Below are 23,006 nucleotides of genomic sequence, written 5' to 3'. Positions count from 1 at the left end.
TGTCATCTGTCACACATATACATACACACCTGTTTGCACACACACCCATATTACTCAAATAGGACATCACCATCAACTCTTTATATTTTTTAATATTTTTTATCTTTTTAGAGCCACACCGGTGGCATATGGAGGTTCCCAGGCTAGGGGTCGAATCAGAGCTGTAGCTGCTGGCTTATGCCACAGCAATGCCAGATCCAAGCCACGTCTGCGACCTACACCACAGCTCATGGCAATGCTGGATCCTTAACCCATGAGCGAGGCCAGCGATTGAACCAGCTTCCTCATGGATACTAGTCAGATTCATTTCCCCTGAGCCATGATGGGAACTCTCAAAATAAACTCTTAATTGGAAAGAGTAACAGTCCTCACAAAGCTCCTCATGAATTTCTTATTCATGAATGGGTGACTTCTTCTTGGCTGTGATGGTTAATTTTATGTGTCAACTTGACTGGTCCATAAGGTGCTCAGATATTTGATGCAACTTTATTGTGGGTGTTTCTATGAGGATATTTTTGGATGAGACTGACATTTAAATCAGTAGACTGAGTAAAGCAGATTGCCTTCTCTGATATGGTGGGCTCCATCCAATCATTGGTAGGCTAAATAGAATAAAAAGGCTGATCCCCAGCAAGAGAGAATTCTTCCTGCCTGACTGCCTTCAAACTGGGACACTGGCTTTTTTGTTTCTTGGATTCAAACTGAAACATTTGCTCTTCCTGGGTCTTGAGTCGTCCAGCCTTTGGACTAGAACAATATTATTGGTTCCCTTGGTTCTCAGGAGTTTGGACTCAGACTGGAACAAAACCTTAGGTTCTCCTGGGCCTCCAGCTTGCTGAGTCACCCTGCAGATCTTGGGATTTTCCAGCTTTCATACTCGTGCGAGCCATTTCCTTATAAAGATCTCTTTTTAGTGTATATACCCTATTGGTTCTGTTTTTTTTTAGAGAACCCTAATACAACTGCCTTAAAATCCAATCAACAGCACGTTCACTTGATTTATGCTTATGATCCATACATTCCACATACATCTAGGAATTAAGGAACACATAACAAATACTAGAATCCTCAAGGAACTTGCTTATTCCCCTAACCTGTCTGCACCTCTGCGAATAGTCCTTCATTAAAGTCTCTTTATTTGAACCACTTGGGATAAATTCTTTGGGGCCATGCTACATTTCACTGTAGAATTCAATGCTATCTTTAAAAAGAATAATGTATATATATTATTCTTTTATATATAGTAACATATATTATCCTTGTATATATAACAATATATATATGAATGTTCTACCAAATTCACATAGACAAGAGTGCTGTTTCCATTTAGAATGCAAAAGTCAACAGGAAAATTTCACTTCCATCCTAATAATAAATAAAAGGTTAAAAATGTCAAATAACCTACATAATAACTTAAAACTTTCTGAGGTCTGATGTCTGAGAGGCAGCACACATGAATACACATAAATCATTTCACCTTTGTCAGCACATGGGAAGAAAAGGTAGCCACTGTAGAAGTGAATTATAAAAAATCAGCAACAAGTTCTATGAATCCCTAAAGGCAAGTGTGGGCCAATATCGAATTAAATTAAAATACCTGGAAGCCCTAGACGCAAGGGAGTTCACATTCAGTTTCAAGCTCTGTCCATAGGCCTCCTCTGTGAGCTCATGAGAGAAGACTGGGGTTAAGGAAGGGAGCTAGAGAAAGGCCCCCTCAGTGGCATACATTTGTAGGATGTGATTGGCTGCCACTGGGAAAAAAGGCCATGAAGAGCTGCCTATTTTCCTGTACCCTTTTTTCATGAAGGAAGCAAAAGCCTTAAGACATGGAGTTTAAGCAGCAAAAACTCTCAACTCCAAATCCTCTGGAGGACAAGTAGAAAAAAAATACATTTGTGTCTAGGGGTAGGGTAGGATACTCTTTTTCCCAACCCGAATAACCAGGTAAAGAGCCATTGCTTCTGCGTAAAATGTATAAGAAAAAGCCTCTTACTTCCGACATAATGAAGGGAAAAAAAAAAGATAAGAAAAAGAAAACCCAACCTCTTGGAACTAGGATTCTGAACCAATACAAAGCAGAGTTCTTCTACTCCTGGGGAAGGGCAGGCAACGTTGTTTCTCCGGACAAATCATTATGCACAAGATGAAGTTTGGTTGCCGTATGGTGGGGTGGGAAAGTAGCAGGAACACCAAGAAAGTCCAATTCCTCCCCAAAGCCTAGGATGACTGGCTGTAATATAGAGGCTGGAATAGCAGCACCTAAAATTTCCCCACTGACACTTCTATGAGCCTTAAAAATGTACGGCAAGCCCCCTTCTGTGGTTGCAGGCACACAAAGACTGCTAAAAGCTAAGGGTAGTAGGAATATGGAGAAAAGCCCTCCAGCACTCAAGACATCATACTAAGCCTGAGATAAACAGTAGCTCATCATGGGGGGAATTTGAAGCCTGTGGTAAACTAAGAGTAGCAGTGACCACGATAAAACCCAAATGAGCTCAATTGTTTGTCTTGAGTGACTTCTCAACCCTCACATTAAAATCTGGCAGAGAACGAGACATGGACATTTTCAGATATAAATGCTATTTACCTAGTCTCTACTGTCCTTTTACATACAATATCCAACATTCGATCAACAATTACAAGGCTCATAAAGAAGCAACAAAAACCCATTGTCAAAAGATAAAGAAGTCAGCACAATCATACTCAGACATAATACAAATGCTGGAATTATTTATTAGATTGGAATTGAAAAAACAAATAATAATTGTTATTAAAGGATCTGGTGGAAAAAGTGAATAATATCATACATAGATGGGGAATTTCAGTAGAGAGATGAAGCTCAAAAAAGTTAACCATGAATGTTAGAAATAGAAAAATATGAAATTAGAGGTGAAAAATTCCATTTTTTAGCTTAAAATCAGATTGGACATCTCTGTGGAGAATATCACTGAATTTGAAGACAAGAGAAATTATCCAAAATGAAACACAAAGAGATAAACTTGTGAAAAAAAGAGATGAGATTCTCCAGGAACTCAAGTAGAATACCAAATAGTCTAACACACAAAGAATTACAGCAATTTCTTTGTCAAAGATTTTGCAAGCTGGAAGACAGTGGAGGAACATCTTCCAAGTGCTGAAGAAAAAAAAATGCTATCCATAATTCTATAGCCAGCAAAAGTATCTTTCAAAAGTTAAAATGAAATAAAGATTTTTTTCTGGTAAGACAATTCATTGTCAATAGTTTTGCAGTACAAGAAATATTGCAGGAAGTTCCTAGGTAGAATAAAAACTGTACCAGATGGAAAGCAAGATGGACTTAAATAAAGATCTACATAAAGAAGTAAAGGGAAAAAAAATAAGATTAAAAAAAGGTAAAAAGAGCAAATATAAAAAACATTTCTTCTTCATTTTAATCAACTTAAAAAATAATTGTCTAAGATGGGAGTTAGCAAACATTTTCTTAAAGGACCAAATAATAAATATTTCACATTTGAAGACCATAAAGGTCTCTGCTGTAATTATTCAACTCTGCAGCTCTAGTATAAAAGCAGATACAGATTAAATGATTCAGTGGGCAGTAATCCGATAAAAAATTGTTTACAAAAATATGTGACTGGTTTACAGGCCATAGTTTTCTGACACCTAGTCTAAAGAAAAACCAGTAATAATGTATTATGGAATTATAACCTATGTAGAAGTAGAATATATGACAAAAATAACATGAAAAATGTAAAGGAGAAAAAAATGCTGCTTTAAGGCTCTTATACTATTTTGGAAGTGGTATAATATCATTTAAAGATAAACTGTTACAAGGTAAAATTGCATATTGTAAACCCTACTGCAATGACCAGAAAAGTTTAAAAAGAAATATAGTTTATAAGAAATGATTTAATTCAAATTGAATCATAAAAAATAATTCATCAGAAAATAGAAAAAGAAGGAAAAAGGAACAAACAGCAGATGAGACAAGTAACTGGCAAACTTACAGATTTAAATCCAACTCAATAATCAATAATTGCACTAGGAGTTCCCATCGTGGCGCAGAGGAAAGGAATCTGGCTAGGAACCATGAGGTTGCGGGTTCGATCCCTGGCCTCGCTCAGTGGGTTAAGGATCCAGCATTGCCATGAGCTGTGGTGTAGGTCGCGGACATAGCTCAGATCAGGTGTTGCTGTGACTCTGGCGTAGACCAGCAGCTACAACACCAATTAGACCCCTAGCCTGGGAACCTTCATATGCCTCAGGTGCAGCCCTAAAAGGACCAAAAAAAAAAAAAAAATAATTGCACTAAATATAAATGGTCTGAACACCCCAGTTAGAGACAGACATTTTCAGATTGCACATTAAAGCAAGGTGCAGCTAAATACTGTCTGCAAGAAAAACGCTTTAAATATAAAAACATAGATAAGTTAAAGTAAAATGCTGAAGCAAGTTATATTCTAACTCTGATCAAAAGGAAGTTACACTGCCCTATATTAATATCAAATAGTTAGACATCAAAGCAAGAACTATTACCAGGGAAACTCACAGTAATATGGCTTTGAGTGAAGAAGACTTGAACAATATGATAATGTTTTGCAGGAAAAAAAAAATCCAGCAATGCAATGATGAACAAAACTCCATATTTCGATAGATCTATCTATACAGGTATAATATGCACACAAGCTGAACCAGGAATAGAAGTTACATTTATGGAGAGGTGCAGAGTTGGCGGTGAAAGGGACTTGAATTTTACAGTGAAAGGAACTTGTAAATGAAGTCTATAGTTTAGTAAGTAATGTTTCGCTAATGTTAACTTCTTATTTTTGACAAATGGACAATGGTTATGGAGGAAGTTAACATTAAGGTGAACTGGGTGAAGGGTACACAAGAAATTTTTGTACTATCTTTACAACTATCTGGCAAATCAAAAATTATCCCCAACTAAAAATTTTATTAAAAAAAAACAACTGAGCAATACAGTCACAAGATATTTAATGGATTTTTTAAAAAGTGAGTTTGATGTGAGAGGATCTTTACAATCTGGAATTGGCAAAATATTTATCTGTCTAAATAAGAAAAGAACTTTTTGGAAAGCTTATTAATCAGTACATTAAAATAATAATAATAATCAACAAAACATTAAGTGTTTATCATAAAATATTATAAAAACATACTCAAAATGTGAAAGACTTTAAGGTTGTAAGTCTCAGTCCCATGGGCAATATCCTTAATATTAAGAAACATTCTCTTTTTTCTGAGGTGTAATGGCAGTCTGCTTAATTAGAGAAGCCATTGGAGGACTTCGATGAAGTTTTTAATGTCAAATTATGGCTCAAATGAGGTTGTTATTTAGCTAGTGAATAGTCACGTCAAACAAACAAGTAAAACCACAAAAACCAAATGAAAAAAAAGAAAACAACACTGAATTTTGAAAACCAGTAAATGATCTGGAAATTATCAAAGTGACTTGGTGTAATTTGTGCTACAATCTCTTGTTACTTGATTAATAATAGTTTTACCATAAATATAGTTAATTCAATAAAAAGAGGAATTATAATTGTATTATTTATAATTTATATGATAGTAGTAGTTTCTAAGTTTTTGAGTGTCAACTCCGTTTACAAAAATTACATCCATTTACCTCTAAGAGCGTTGGAAATAGGATTTCTAATCCTAATTATGTAACACTTTTGTCACCTGAACGTCAAGGGCTGCAATGAGAACTGCAAACATATTCTGACAACAAAATCAATTAAAAATTTAAAAATAAACCTCTATTTGACAGTAATTTTATCAAGGGAGATTACCATGAAATAAAATATTAAATATAAGAATCGACCTCCAAATATGGAAATTTGGGATTAAGAAAAGAAAGTAAAAGCGCTTTCTTAAGTCTGGCACTCAGGAGAAATTCTGCTGTAAAACCAAAGACAGGAAGCATAAGGATGTAATAATGATAGCATGATGAAACCAACTTAAATATCCTTTAATAAAATTTTGTTACCAAAATCATTAGCTCTTTAGGTCCAGGTTTCAAAAATGGCTCTGGGAAGCACCTAGATAACAAAGAAAAAAAGTTATATATATTATATATAATATAAATATTTAAATAAAATTAAATACATGTATAAGACAATTAAGAAATGTTTTTCTTACAGCAAGAACCAGATTCCAGGCAAAAACAAAAGTCAAGAAAGACAAATACTGAAAATAATTATACTAGTTATATGTATAACTATTTTGATATTTTGGTTTTGATCCTGATTTTATGCCAGGGAAATGTCAAACACGATATGAGAATAATAATCATCTCTTGCTGAAGTTTAAAATGTGAGAACATTTGTATGTCATGCCACTCAGTCTGCCCTAGCTCCAACTTAGCAGCAGGAGCTAAAATTTTCATCAGAAAGGTAAGGATCTGAAAGGTAATTGCTCTGCGGTCCAAAGCCAGAATTCCCAGGTGAATTCATGGAACTTGTCAGTCTTTGTGAATGGAAAGAAAGAAAAGCTCTGGTTGGCTGGAGATCTCTAAACAAGATCATTTTCTTTACAATCCCTAGAATAATAACTTCCATTTTTTTAGTAACTTCATGGGTCCTTAGGAGATTGAGTATTCCGATTTTTTCTCATAAAGGGGACTAATGCTGTGAGAAAGTGGTAAATTGTACAGGCAGCACAGCTAATAAACCCAGGGACCTGGGTTTGAACATAACTTGGTGTGACTCAAAAACTCGTGTTCTTTCCTCTATTCAGTATTTTCAAACTGGCTTCTTATTACAACCACTTAGAAAGCTATTAAAACAAAGTGGTATTCATGCCTTACCTTGAGATTCTGATTAAATTGGTCTGGGGAGGGAAGCCTTTCTTGTTTTATTTTTGTTTTTGTTTTTTTTTAAAGCCCTCCAGATGATGCATCAGTACTGCCGGTTGAGAACCACAGCTCTATGTGTGCTGACTCTCAGAACCCAAGAAGTGTCAGGAGAGCGACAATATCTCAGGTGGGCAGTGTTCACCTTTGGACACATGCTATTGAAGAATCAATGAAATAGCTCATTTTGATCAATACAAATACCTATATTGAGTTGAAGGATTTTCTTCATTTGGAGTGCATGTGTTTAGTTAATCGGAGAAGCTTTTTCTTGTCAGTAATTATGGGTTTATAGCTTAAGTAACAGAAAGTTTAATCACTGGACTCTAATGGCTTCTTTTCCCTAATAGGATGATAATGATTAAGGGCCAATCTAACACTTGCTATGGATTTTTTCATCAGGTATTGTCAATGAATACCATTAAGTCCACAACTAGGACAGGGCTTCTTCTGTGTATTCAGTTCAGATTAAGAATTTGACTTTTAGGAAAGTTTATAATAATAACGAGTAGGTACTACTTACTGAAACCTTACTCTATGGCAGACACTATATTAGGAATTTTAGCAATTGCTTGTTTAATCCTCCCAGCATCCCTGCAAAGTAGTATTAAGACCTTTATTGACAGAGTTCAGGGATTTCAGTCTCACAGCTACAGAGTTCAGAGTTCAGTTCCACAGCTACAAGGGGGAGCCAGGATTCACACTCAGGTCAATTTGACTTGAAAGCCAGTGTTTCTGATTTTATGATGCTTAAATATCAAGCATGATGTGAGAATCGAAATAATTCCTTGCTGAAGTTTAAAATATGAGTATATTTTTATGTCACACAACTCGTCTCCATCTAGCTGCAAGAGCTAAGTTTTCATTGGGAAGGTAAGGTCTAGAATTACTCTGCTGCTTGAGGCCAGAATTCCCAGGGGAGTCCCTGGGCTGCTGCTACCTAGACCCTGTCATTAACCTGACAAAGGTACCCGGAATGCCGTGCAAGGTCACCTACCTGAGAATGAGCACTCAGTGGGCAGAAGTTCCATCTTTTCTGTTCTTCCTCTTGCCTCTACCACCCACCCCCACCAGCTCTAGTGTCTAGTGTATTCATATCAAGTAAGTCTCCCCAAAGGTAACAATAGCCCCCAAGTACTGTGACTCATACATCTTAGTGGGGCATCCAGCTCTAGATCCCCTTAATTCTGACAAACCTCTCTTCCGCAGGTCTATTAGAAAATCCCAGCATGCTTAGGGTTGGCAGATTACACATAAGATGCCCAGTTAAATGTAAGTTTCACACAAACAAGTGATTTTTTAGTGTAGGTATGCACGGGATCTACTTACACTAAATATTATTTGTTATTTATCTGGTATTCTAATTTAATTGGATGTTAAATTAGATTTCTATTTGCTGAATCTGACAATTCTCTCATGTTATGAAGATTAGGTAGGTCTGAGCATCAGTATGGGAAAAAGGAGCTGAAAATTCCAAACTCTTGTCATAGCAGAATACATACCATAAACAGTTCTAATAGAAAACTTCACTTTAAAAGAATTTTCTTTTTTCAGTGTTAAACTTTTATAAGCATCAGTGAAATTGGGCTTAATTATCTTGAAATGATAAAACATGCCACAGTTTGTCGCTCTCCTTTATGCCTTGATGACATTCACAGTAAAACTGCTTTACTATATCAAAGATAATTTCCTTGTGTTTTTCTCTCTGACTGCAAACTCAGATGAGGCTTTCTTTTCTTTTCTTTATAAAATATCCTGTGAATTATAGAACTAGAGGGTAGAGAAGAAAAGTCCTTGACAGTGTCATTAAAAAAATAAAACATAATATTTATAATAATGTAACATAGTAGTAGTGGAATGTATTGTTCAGAAATGCCAAGACATTTCAGAACACTTTACTAAATCATCCAACATTCCTTTGAAGGGATTATCATTGTCTGGATTTTCCAGATAGAAAAATGTAAGTGCAGATAATTTCCTTCTTTGTCCAAACAAGAAATGTGGGACACCACATGTGGGCCAAAAACTCACCACGACCTCCCCTGACCTGGTGACTTCACTCACGGTTCTCCAGCATCATACATCCGGGTCCAAGTGCCCACAGTTCATAAAATGTTAAAGGAGCCGAAAATTAAAAAGTGAAGAAAATTCTGGTAAGTTATTTAGAAAAGTGTCAAGTAACTCATCAAGTTCCCAAGGGGTGGAGGGAAGGAGAGAGGAGAGCAAATTCAGCACTTTCCTCAAAGCTCAAATATAAAATGGGCCTTGCTCTCAAGTGACTCGTGAAAAATAAAATTAAATCTGATATCTGTAAACTTGTGCTGGTTATTCAGGCTGAAGAAACTGTGACTTGTTTTTCTCGACACTCCATTTCCCCGTCTACTACAGGGCTGCTCATGTACACATATTCGGTTTGTGAGGTGGTTCCCCAACATCCTCCAAGCATGTCTGTTTGCCTCCGCGGGTTATAGGACTTTAATCAGTCTTCATCCCATCCGTCTCCGAGATCTTCAAAGAATTGCTTAAACTCGATGTGTGTGGCTTTTGCCAAGCATGGAGCAGCACTGCCTATGTGTTTGGGGGGTGCATGGTGCCTCGGGAGAGGTGGTGGTTTTCCTTCTGCCTGGAGAGGTGGCAAGTGGTTTGAATATCCACAGTGTGTTTGAAAACGTAGTCATGGGACTATTTCTCCCATTCTGAAGTGGCAACGTTCCCAAGTCTGTAAGTGGCCATGTTCCTAAGTCCATAAGTGGTCCAAAATGTTTCACAGTGAATTGGGGCTCTTGTCAGAGAACAAATGACCCAAATCAACACGTTTGTGAGCTTTCCATCTACACAAGCCTTTTAATGAGGGAGGCCTTTGGAAATGCTGAGGGAGGAGGGCTGATGATGGAGGAACACACCTCTCGTACAATTTACTGGGTAAGCACGAGTCTTTTCAGCAGGATCCCTGCACGAGAATTACCCTTAGACTGAGTAAATCTAGAGATTAGTCTGGAGTCTCCTTTGTGCAGCAAAAAGCAGCACATTTTTCCCATGCCTAAGCCCTTTCCTGAAAATAAGTTTCTAATATTATGTCTAAATTCCTTGTTCACTGAACCTACAAGGAACTTATGGAGCAATGGAATTAAAAGATTAAACCTCAAGCCACTTGTGCTAAGTCTTTAAATGCCTTTTGGAGCACAGTTTACATAGCAACCGGTCTAGGACTGGAGTTGCATGACTCAATTGCTTTTAGAGAGCAATTCTCAGACTCAGGTGTCCCGAGAATTTTTTCATAACTGTTTTCCTGCTGTAGCAATAGGCCCAGTGCTAGCTATTAAATTCTTCCTGGTGCATGCAGTTAAAGTGTATACATTTAAGTTGTGTGTAAGTTTCATTTTAGGTATTACAAGGTGACCTCATGATCTCCGCCTGAAGATTAGGTCCTCTTTAGACATCATGTGCAGCTTCTTGAGTAATCTCATCTCACAGCTTATTAGAGCTAGACAGCACTTTAGAAATGAATTCCAGCTTCTTTTTATAGATGAGAACAATGAGGCCTAGAAAAGTTAATAATAATGTTATTACCTATAAAATATAATTATATTATTAATTATAAAAATATAATTATATTTCTAATGTAATATAAATAATAATTATAAAATATAATTATATTTTTATAATTAATAATATTTATTATTATTACTATGCTGGAAAAAACTGTCCTTCATTTTATTATTTATTTCACTCCTCACTGCAGCCTTGTGAGTTCTGTACTAATATTCTCCTTAATATTTGCTTTTGTACCACATCTCTTCCCCTTTTTCTAGTGGGAGGACATTGGTCCAACATTTCTTTCCTCTTGCCTCTACATCACCAATTATTAGCTATCTACTAGACCATGTCCATTAGAAGGCAAACATGGTGTTAGTTCTTTTCCCTTTAAAAACGAAACAACAAAACAAGACAACAGCAAAGTCTTTTCCTGACTCTGCTTCCCTTACTGGCTATCATCCTCTTTCTTATGCCGTTTTGGGGAAAAGGGCACTTAGCTCAGCCAATTCACCTTAAAGTGCACTTACCTCAGCCGATTCCCCTCATCCCGTTATTCCTTCACTTGGCTCAGCCAGATGCATGCTCCTGCACTTTGCACAAACTGCTCCTGTGCACATGAACTGTAACCTCCATGCTTCTGAATCCAAGGCTGATTTTCAGTCCTCATCTTACCTAATACTACCAGCAGCTCTCAACAAAGTGATTTTTCTCTTCCCTGAATCACTGATTTCCCAGACATAGCACTTGGTTTCCTCCCACTTCCCTGCTCACCACTATCCCTCAGCTTCTCTTCATGCTGCAATGTCCAGGTCTCAGACTTAGTCCTCCTGGCTCTTTGTTCACACTTACTTCTCTGCTCATCTCATCGAGACTCATAGGTTTAAATAATGTTTATGCTCCATCTCTTCTGTTAGTTTTTCTAGATTCGCTCTCCCCACTTTTCCATCCTACTCTCCTGGAAGCACAGCATCATGCTACCTTGACCTCTAATTTTCACTTGGGTTTGGCCCATGGGAAGCACTGGGATGAGATAGGAGGGTAGAAGGAAAGCTAGTCTGGAATGTCTATGCCCTGCTAGGCTGTCACAGCTTGGCTACATTCATCCATTGAAGGCCATATCTCTTGATAGGGTGCCCTTTCTGTACACCCTCTTCAGACTGATGAGTACTTCCTCCACTTGCCTTTTCACACCAGGGATGCTAACACCTTTGGAGTATGAGATAAGAATATACAATGTTTCAAATCTCTTCAAAGTTCTTACATTACAGGAGAAGTTGTATAATGTTTGAAGGTAGACTGTGATAAGTTAAAGATGTGTATTATAAATCCTAAAGCAATTGTTTAAAACTTAAAAAAATGAAAATAAAATGGAATTATAAAAAATATAGCAATAATGAAAAATACAGGAAAAGAGGAAAAAAGGAACAAAGAACATATTAGACCAAGATATGAAAAGATGATATATTTAAATCCTACCACATCAGTAATCACATTAAATATAAATAATCTAAATGCCCCTATGAGAAGGCAGAGATTGTTAGATTGAGTTAAGAAGCAATATTTAAATATATGCTATATGCATGCAAAATCCACTTTAAATATAAAGGTACAGGTAGATTGAAAGTATAATGATGAAAAAAGATATGCTATACAAATATAAATTGTAAAAGGCTAAAGTATCCCTATTAATATCAGACAAAGTCAGTTTTTGAACAAGTTAACTATCAGGGATAAAGAGGGACATTACATTATGATAAAGAGTCATTTATCCAGAATTCATAGTACTACTAAATGTTCATGGTGTTTTACTTGGGCTCTGGTCATGAGATGATTTTCTGTCCTCTCCAGAGTCTTAAGGCATTTTCTTCATAGGAGAGAAGGGTCCTGAGGAACAAAGAATAAGGGTATTTACCCACCAACTCATGTGATTTGTTGAACTCTATCCTATAGAGTATTAACTCCCTGGTATTTTTGGCCTCCCCCAGATGTGAGTGAAGCATCTTCCTGAGGTTGAAGAGAACTTTCTGGAAGACAGTTTCAGGTGCTTTCAATAGGAGTTACCAGAGTATAAGGAAGAGAGTAAAGCACAAACATTGACTGCTACACATGGTCTACCAGGTGACATAAATGACCATTCTGCTTGCCTCTCCTAAACCCCAACTCTTGGTTGGTCTAAGAATTTGGGAATCATATATGATCATGTTTTGCTCAAATGGCTCAAGTGAGCTGAAAAGTAAGCCAAAGTAAAAAATTCTGGACAGAAGAAACACTTTATGCTGAAAAACCTTTTAATACTAAAACCTTCCTTTACATAATGATGGGAAACCATGACTTTTTTTTTTCCTTTAGTCACATCTCAGACAGACAATGAGATTGAGAAATAGTTCAAGATTTCCTAGAGAAAGGTTTGGACTATTAATGGAAAAGTAGCAGTTTCCATGCCCATAATAGGGAACTTGTTTCTGGTTTGTAATGGGGTTATGAAACCACATCTACATTGGATTGCCTGTTATTGCTTATGCCCCCAACTTCACATATTACAAATGAATTTTTTTACTATTTAATGATTTTTATTTTTTTCCATTATAGCTGGCTTACAGTGTACAAATGAATTAAAGAGCAGACAAGGGAAGGGAAAAGATGTGGCTGGAGTCAAGGAAGGTTTAATTATACTACACAGGTACTGACCCTTCTAGGACAGGTAAACTCATGGTATATCCTGATGGTGAGTGAGTTACAACTGGGCATGAGAAGCTCATAAAAGAAGCAGGGCCACCTCCCTTTCTGTAGAAAAGCACTAGTTATGAGCCAAGGATGGAAGGCTGGAGAAGTGGCCTTGTTTATGGGGAGTCGACTGTGGGGAGAATAGATATCTGTTCTTTTTGCTGTCCTACATCCATTTACTCAGTTCCTTGCTTTCCTTTCCCTTTGAGAAACAGCTATTAGCTTACTTCCAGTGGAGTTGAATCCACCCTCAACTCAGGGGAGGATACGTGTCTCAAGCCTAACAATTAAAGCATTGCATTCTCTATCACAGTAATTTGTTCTGGTTAGGTGCAAGATCCAATCAGAATCGATGAGGAAGAATTCAATTTTCTTGTGACTATGGGGAAGTGGGGCATACTCTCTTTTCTGGTGAACTTGAACCCAGAGGATGTGAGCCTGGATTTGTAGAATGTCATGATAAAGTACTTAAGGATGAAGCCATAAAGCAGAAGGCATGACCAAAGGATGAGAAAGAACTGGTGACATCATTCCCTTTATTCTGGAGCCAGTACAACCCTGGACTTTCAGTTACATGAACCAAGAAATTCCCTTTTTTGTTTGTTGTTTTGAGTTGAAATTTCTGTCACTTGAAACCAAAAGATTCCTTCCTGACTAGTATATTCACTCAAGGCAGACCACGTAGAGAGCATAAGACAGTGAAAAGCAGAACTTCACCTGGAGCTTTGTGTTGATGTCTAAGGTCTATTATGAAGTTGCTTGATCAAAGTTAAAAAATCTATTCAGGAAGCTAACTTTAGAGCAATTAAATTTTTTTTCTTTAAATAAACAGTTTATGTTGGAGTAATTATGTATTTACAAAAAATTGCAAAGACATCACAGAAAGTTCCCATAAACTATTTGCCTAGTTTCCTTTACTGTTAACATCACACATAACCATGGCACTTTTGTCAAAACAGTGGTGCATTGCTATACCTAAATTACAGATTTTATTTGGAGGTCACATTTCCCGCTAATGTCCTTTCTCTGTTCCAGAATTCCATCTAGGATACCACATTGCATTTAGTTGTCATATCTTCCTAATCTCCTTTGGTCTGTGGCAGTTTCTCCATTTTCCCTTGTTTTTCATGACCTTGACAGTTTGAAGAGCACTGGTTTGTATCTTGTAAAACGTCTTTCAATTTGAATTTGTCTGATATTTTTCTCATGATTAGAATGACATGATGAGTTTGGGGGAAGAATACTATGGAGGTAAACTAGGGTAAAATGCTAAAGAGTTGATTAGATGATGAGAAAATGAGTGCACAGTGCATACCACTGAGTTAAGGAGGCCTCTGAGTGTGTGATATGGTGGTCCTCCTATGGTTGGCTGTCATTCAGAATCATGTTGCTTTGAATACTAAACATGGAGCTCTTTGTATTTCAAGGAGACAAAGGTGCAAGTGATTTTCTATGACTCTTTTTATAATCATGGAAAATTTGAATAAGTTTTTACTTTCTGAAAATTCAAGACACAGAGTTACTAAGTCATTTCAGTAAGTGAAAAGCCAGGGCTTCCCAAATCTAAACTTACTTGATCTTAGTTCTATGAGAAAGTCTCCTTCATTTTGCAGGAGCCTCTCTTCTATATGATAAACCCTACGACTGGGTTATGTATGTGCCTCCAAATGGTTTTCATAAAATACTTCAGTACTGCTCTAGACTGTTTGTGATCCTCATCCCCGCCTAATTTTAACACCCAGTGTAAGAGTATTAGAAGGTGGGGGACTTTGGGAGGAGATAAGGGTGGAGCTGTAACGAATGAGATTAGTGCCCTTATAAAGTGACCCCAGAGGGCTTCCTCACTCCCTTCCACCCCGTGAGGATGGAAGACAGCTCTCTATGAAAGAGGAAGCAGATTCTCACCAGACCCTGAAGCTGTCAACAACTCGATCTTGGAGTTCCCAGTCTCCAGAACTGTGGAAATAAATATCTGTTGTTTGTAAGCTACCCAGTCTATAGTGATCTGCTATAGCTGTCAGAATGAACTAAGACAAATTGTTATGACCAATTTTTTTCATACACAGACACACATACACACACATGAACATGCCATTATCAAGAGAATTCAAATGGAAATGCATTAAGTCATCTTATTATATTACCAGGAAATAATAACTAGATTATTTACTTCCTCTTCTCTATTGATTTATCAACTATTGGTATAGTTATTGAACTCACTGAGCAAAGCACTGGGCAAAGTCAATAGAAAAGAAACTAAGGATTCAACCCTAATCTAAATACCTTCTATTCTAACACAATTATTTATTGTTCACAGGTCCAAATTAGGTTGTGTTTGTGAAGCACTGCAAAGTATATGTAACAAGGTTTAAATTTTATTTATTTTATTTTATTTTATTTTATTTTATTTTATTTTATTTTATTTATTTTTTTGCCCTTTCTAGGGCCACTCACGCGGCATATGGAAGTTCCCAGGCTAGGGGTCTAATCAGAGCTGTAGCCCCTGGCCTACACCACAGCCATAGCAACGTGGGATCTGAGATGCATCTGTGACCTACACCACAGCTCACAGCAACGCCAGATCGTCGGCCCACTGAGCAAGGCCAGGGATCAAACCCGCGACCTCATGGTTCCTACTCGGATTCGTTAACCACTGAGCCAAGACGGGAACTCCAAGGTTTAAATTTTAACTTTCAAACAAATTTTCCTACTGAACACTCAGAAAAAAATTGTTTTCTGAATCCTCTTACCCACTGCTCAGTCTTTGTTCCTGAGGTATGGTGAATTCCCCTTACTCCAATTAGGAGTAATTATCTTTTATTCTAGGATTGGGAAGTAGAATTTTCTAAATAGAATGTGTCTTTCTTTAACATGCATGTGCATTTATTTAAAAGATCTAAGTAAAGGATGTAAAAATGGTGGCCCATTGATTCCAGGCATTTTTTTTTTTTTGTTTGGTCTGAAGGGAATTTTAAAATATTTTGAAGTAACCATTAACTATTGAAAGTTTGGAGAATTTTACTAAAAGAGAATTCTATTAGCTTCTCTTGTTGAACCTGAAGATTCTTGTTGGGTGGTGCTAGCATCATATATGATGGGTGTATAATCTCTAACTTGTCAGTCTTAGACCTGGCCAAGTTACACTTTATTTGCTTTAGTCAACAAAGGTCTGGTCAAAAGAAATTACAATTCCTGGTCTACACCTCTCCAGATAATTAAGGTGGAAGAGCCAAGGGAATGGAGGTCTATGCTTTGAAGGTAAAGAAAGGTGTGATTTAACCCCAGTGGAGTTATATCCCCTAGGAATTGAACAGGAATAGGGGAGAATGGTAAAAATCCTTCAGGAAGGCACTTGTCTGAGACGACAAGATGCAGGACAGGAACGAGCCTGTGATCCTCTTGAACTAACTGCTCTGCCTTGGTAAGTCTCCAGTAACTGGCTTGCCATAGAAGACTAGAGCCACTTTAGAGCTGCCATCTTTTTCCAGCCCTCAGGGGCCTCTGCAAAGTATAAAGGTAGCAGCAACCTCCAAAACCTGAGAACAAGTCCTGCTCCAATTTTCTAGGACCTCATCTGCTCAAGAAAGAGAGTCCCCCTAATCAAACTTCAAAGTTTCTGCACAGCAAAGGAAACCCTAAACAACACAAAAAGACAACCCACAGAATTGGAGAAAATCTTTGCAAGTGAATTGACTGGCAAGGGATTCATCTCCCAAATTTATAAACAACTTCTGCAGCTCCATACCCAAAAAACAAACAATCCCATCAAAAAATGGGCAGAAGATCTATACAGACAGTTCTCCAAAGAAGACATACAGATGGCTGAGAAACACATGAAAAGATGTTCAACATCACTCATTATTAGAGAGATGCAAATCAAAACCTCTCTGAGGTATCACCTTACACCAGCCAGAATGGCCATCATCAAAAAGTCTACAAACAATAAGTGCTGGAGAGGTGTGGAGAGAAAGGAACCCTAGTACACTGTTGGTGGGATTGTAAATTGGTGCAACCACTGTGGAAAACAGTATGGAGATTCCTCAGAAAACTAAACATAGAACTACCATTTGATCCAGCAATCCCACTCCTGGGCATCTACCCACAGAAAACCACGACTCGCAAAGACACATGTACTCCGATGTTCATTGCAACACTCTTTTCAATAGCTAAGACATGGAAACAACCTAAATGTCCATCAACAGAGGAGTGGATCCAGAAGATGCGGTGTACATATACACAATGGAATATTATTCAGCCATTAAAAAGAATGAAATATCAGCATTTTTTTGCAACATGGATGGACCTAGAAATTATCATGCTAAGTGAAGTCAGCCATACAATGAGACACCAACATCAAATGCTTTCACTGACGTGTGGAATCTGAAAAAAGGACAGATTGAACTTCTTTGCACAACAGATACTGACTCACAGACATTGAAAAACTTATGGTCTCCAGAGGTGACAGTTTGGGGCGTGGGGGGATGTACTTGGGCTGTGGGATGAAAATCCTGTGAAATCAGATTGTTATGATCATTATACAACTACAGATGTGATGAATTCATTTGAGTAATAAAAAAAAATTGAAAAAAAAAAAAAAAAAGCAAGAGAGTCCCCCAAATCCACTGACACTGGAATTGGACTTCCTGCCAATTTTGGTGGGCAGAGAATTAGGTCTATTAGATTAGAAAAATAAAGGAACAACTTCTTCCTGTGAATTGTAATGGAAATGTTGCTTTCCCTCTTAATCTTTATTCTAGATACTTAATAAGAAGTAAGGGGAGTTCCTATCATGGCTTAGCAGTAACAAGCCCAATTAGTATCACTGAGGATGTGGGTTCTATCCCTGGCCTCGCTCAGTGGGTTAAGGATCCGGTGTTGCCATGAGCTGTGGTGTAGGTGGCAGACATGGATTGAATCCCTTGTTGCTGTGGTATAGGCTGATGGTTGCAGCTCCAATTCAACCCCTATCCTGGGAACTTCCATATACAGTAGGTGCAGCCCTAAAAGACAAAAAAAAAAAAAAAAAAAAAAAAAAAAAAAAAAAAAGAGGAAGCTGAAGTTCCCTTTGTGGCTCAGCAGGTTAAGGACCTGACTTGTCTTTTGAGGATGGCCTTTCTCAGTGGGTTTAGGATCTGATGTTGCCATAAGCTATAGCATAGGTTGTGGCTCAGATCTGGTGTTGCCATGGCTGTGGAACAGGTTGCAGCCACAGCTCTGATTAAACACCTGGCCCAGGAACTTCCATATTCTGCAGGTGAGGCCATAAAAAATAATAATAATAAATAAATTTTTAAAAAGAAGTGAGGAAGCATAGTAAGATGACTGTATTTAAATTGATTAGGTCACCCACATACACAATTAAGTTCTTTTTCAAGAATATATGTGGTTGAACTAGATGGTCTCCAAGTTCTTCCTTGGTTCTAAAATACAAAATATTGGTAATCTAAGGAAATATTCAGAGTACAGTTGCTGAATGGAAGTTGAATTATCCAGGCTGGCAGGTAGAATAATTTAGCACCCAGGCACACAAAAATGGAGATATCTATCTTCATTTTAAAACTCCTGTCACTTAACAGACAAATACATTGCATGGCAAAGATTTAAATTGAATGGAAATGGTGATTCTTAAACTGCAATTGACAGTTTACTAAGTTAGAATTTACTACAGTCCTCTCTTTACAACTGTGAGTAATTTTATTCTTTTCTATCCTGGTAAACAGGTTTTATTTCTGAGCTCAGGCTCATGGGTGCAACTGCCTTCTAGACATTTCCCCTGGCAAGTCCCATAGGCACTTTGGATTCATGTGATCAAAATGTTCCCCAAATTCCTGGTCCTCCCTAACTGCCCCTCTTCTCTATTCTCATTTACTAGGTTACCTGAACTAGACACCTGGGAGCCACCATCCATCATCATAATCCCATATCTAGTTAGTGGCCAGGACTCTATATCCTTATCTCTTCATGGACATGAAATTACCCTCTATCCTCTTAGATGCTTTTTTTTCCCCCCAGACATTCATTCTCTCTGGCCAGAACTATTGCAGCAGTCTCTTAACTAAATTTAACCTCCAGATTTTAGTTCTGTTGACATCTGCACACTGCCTCCAGAATCACCTCTTCATAATTTATTTAAAAATGCACAGAAGTACGAACACTTTGGAATACAGGTTAGCGGTTTCTTATAAAGCTAAATACAGTCTTACATATAATCTAGCAATTATGGCCTTATGTATTTACCCATCTGATTTGAAAATATACATCAACACAAAAGCCTGTACAAGAATATTTATGGCAGCTTTATTCATAATTACCAAAAACCAAGCAAGCAATCAAGATGTCCCTCGACAGGGGATTGGATACATATACTGTGGTACATCCATATGGTGAAATATTCAGAGATAAAAAGGAATGAGATTTTACACCTAACAAAGACATGGATAATCTTAAATGTGTTTTGCTAAGCAAAAAAAAAAAAAAAAGTCACTCTGAAAAGACTATATATTGTATGCTTTCATTTATATGACATTCTGGAAAAGGCAAAACTGTAAAGATGGTCATCAAATAGTGTTTGTCAAGGGTTCGGGAGCTGGGAAGAAGAAAAACTTGAGCATATGAAGCATAAGAGATATTTTAGGATGGAGTTCCTGTCGTAGCGCAGTGGTTAACGTATCCGACTAGGAACCACGAGGTTGGGGGTTTGATCCCTGGCCTTGCTCAATGGGTTAAGGACCCGGTGTTGCCCTGAGCTGTGGTGTAGGTTGCAGATGTGACTCAGATCCCACATTGCTGTGGCTCTGGCGTAGGCCAGCAGCTACAGCTCTGATTAGATCCCTAGCTTGGGAAACTCCATATGCTACGGGAGCGGCCCTAGAAAAACCAGAAAGACAAAAAAAAAAAAAAAAAAAAAGAGAGAGAGAGATATTTTAGGATGGCAAAATTGCTGTGTATAACAGTGTGATGGTGGACACTATATATTTGCCAAAAGCCATAGTACTTCATCGTAAATGAATATTAATCTACACAAATTTAAAAATCATTTAGGCAGTCAGAGAGACCCCAGAATGGGATTCAGACTGTGGTAAAATAATCTAACTGTATTACAAATATATGAAACAACCAGATGAAGGTAAAAGGTGCTGACTTTAGTAATTTCAGAAATGATTGAAATCTGTAAGATTAAAGGTGAAATAAACTGTACATAAGCATTATAATCTAGTTAATGAAGTTATTTCCCATGAGTATATGGGTTGACAATTCTGAAACCACTATCCATGTATAATGGAACTGAACAACTCAGTAAAGGAATGGCACGTGGTAGGGCAGGTTTCTCACAGTGTGAAGTTACAGGCAAGGGCAGGAGTCTAGAATTGTTCTGTGGTAATGGATTAGAGTTAGTGACATGAGTATAACTCATGTTTGGCTCCATATGTATATACAAACAGTCACATAGGGAAATATTTATGGAAATGTGTATATATACACACACAAACACACATATGGGTTAGTACGCAAACATGTTTCCTTGCTCTGTCAGCTGAGAGGGCCTAGAAGCAATGACCCCCTTGGTAGCAATGAAGATGCTGTGCTGCTGACTTTGAAGATGAAGGAAGGAATGCAAGAGGCCTCTAGAAGCAGAAAAATTCAAGGAAACAGATTTTTCCCTACTGTCTCCAGAAGGAATTCCTGCCAACACAATGATTTTTGGACATTTCAACTCCTAAACTGTAAGATAATGCATTTGTGTTAAGTCACTTAAATTTGTATAATTTGCTATGTTGCAATAATAAATAAATAACCTAGATATGCCCCTACTTGTTTTCTCTCACAGGTTGCTGTATTTATTTACATCACTCAATTAGCTATTCTATTACTTATTCCACAGCAAGAACGAGATGTTGTGGCCCTTCTCTGGGCTTGGTATTTATCACAGTGCTGAAAATACAGTGGTGGAGAAATCTCTGATCTCATGAAAATTACAACCCAATTTCTAGGACGTAATTGGTTTTTAAAAAATATTTGTGGAATAAATCAATCAAGGCAGTTTTATAATTATGGATATTAATTGTATCAGTTTATTAAAGTAACTATTATACTTCAAAAAAGAATGACAAACTCATAGAAAAAGATCAGAGTTGTGGTTACCAGAAGTGGGGGTGATCAGGAGAAGGGTAATTGGGTAAAGGTGGTAAAAAGGTAAAAACTTCCTGGGGCGGGGGGAAGGGATTGGGAGCTTGGGCTTAACTATTGCTCTCGGAATGGATTTACAGTGAGATACTGCTGTGGAGCACTGAGAACTATGTCTAGATACCTACAATGCAGCACGACAATGAGAGAAAAAATTATGTATACATGTATGTGTAACTGGCTCCCCATGCTGTACAGTGGGGAAAAAAATAAAAGTGTGTTGGGGGAAATAACAATAAAAAATAAATAGAAAAAATAAAAATAAAAAACAAAAAATGGTAAAAACTCCAAGTTATAAGATAAATAAGAACTAGAGATATAATATATAACATGATAAATAGAATTATGTATAAAAGCTATTGACAGTAAGTCCTAAGAGTTCTCATCACAAGAAAAAAATTTATATTCCTTTAATTTTATATCTGTATGAGAAGACGGATGTTTACTAAACTTGTTTCATGATGTATATAAGTTAAATTATTATGCTGTACTACTTTAACTTTTACAGTGCTGTATGTCCATTATATCTCAATAAAACTGAAAAGAAAAGGAATAAGAAAAGCATGAATCCATAAGAATAAGAGAAAGGAAGACAACATTAATGAACATGAGTTTTTTGTTTTTATTTTCTTTGCAATGGGAATGAAAATTACTCTCTTTCCCCTTTAGTTCACATCAACTAGCCTAATCCTTTTTGTACCCTAGTTCATCTACGCCAACATAATTTTATCTATTCACAGTAGAACAAAATTGCTGACTCCTAGGACTAGACTATACACCATTTTGCTTGGTCAACCTTGGATCATAAGTTCTATTAGAACAGTGTATCCCCTACTGAGGCATCTAGGGTGTATGTGAGATTTAAAGCAGATGGAGGCTCTCAGAGTGGAGATGGAGCCATAATTGATGGTGCTTACACAGAGGAAGGCTGGATGAAGAGAATGGATTGGCACCGAAGAATCTGTGGGAAGCTCAGCATTCGGAGGCACCAGGGAGGTGAGGCTCCAGATGGAGCAAATGGGAGCTGAGTTAAAGACCATATAAGAAGACTGTCACCCTCAACACCAGCCTCTCCACGCTGAACACCAGACTGATGCTCTTCTACACACTCCAGCCATCTCTGCACCAGAGCTTTATTCTCTAGAGCAGAGGTAGGTTTACTGAGAAGGTAAGAAAGCTTTAACTTCAGAGTCTTCATCAGAGTGGACCCCTTCATAAGAGAGAAAGCCTGGAAGGGGCCCTACAGTGTGTTCACATGGTCATGAGTATTTTTTAAACTTTGTAAAATTAAAATATTTTAGCTATGGTAATTGAAGACTGCTCTCTCTTTCCACTTTAAGTTTCTCTCCATCATACTCTCATTTCAGACATCTTTAGAGTCACTATGGGCATTTTGGGGCTATGTCTATGGGAGGTTGAATTGGATATGCATTGAACTTGGATTTAGTGAATTATTATTCACCGATTTAGTGAAATTATGTGGCTTGCAGTCATTTCTGTGCATAGCTAAAGTGTGCTAGCTATCCCAATGCAGAAGGGGCTATGCATCATACTAACTACTACCCAGTGTACCAACAAAATCTGCATTGTGGCCCAAAGGTGCAGGAACACAAAGCACACAATGTTATGATTGTGTCCTCTGGTTCCCAGCAGAAGATTCCTTCTTCTTTTTCTTCTTCATATTATTCAACAAATAATGGAAGATAAACAA

Source organism: Sus scrofa, chromosome 15 (genome assembly GCF_054392235.1).
Source record: "Sus scrofa isolate SSC_HxYL_T2T_F1_AM1 chromosome 15, Sscrofa_HxYL_maternal_Yorkshire_Landrace_v2.0, whole genome shotgun sequence".
NCBI lineage: Eukaryota > Metazoa > Chordata > Mammalia > Artiodactyla > Suidae > Sus > Sus scrofa.
This window is presented reverse-complemented; position numbering follows the sequence as displayed.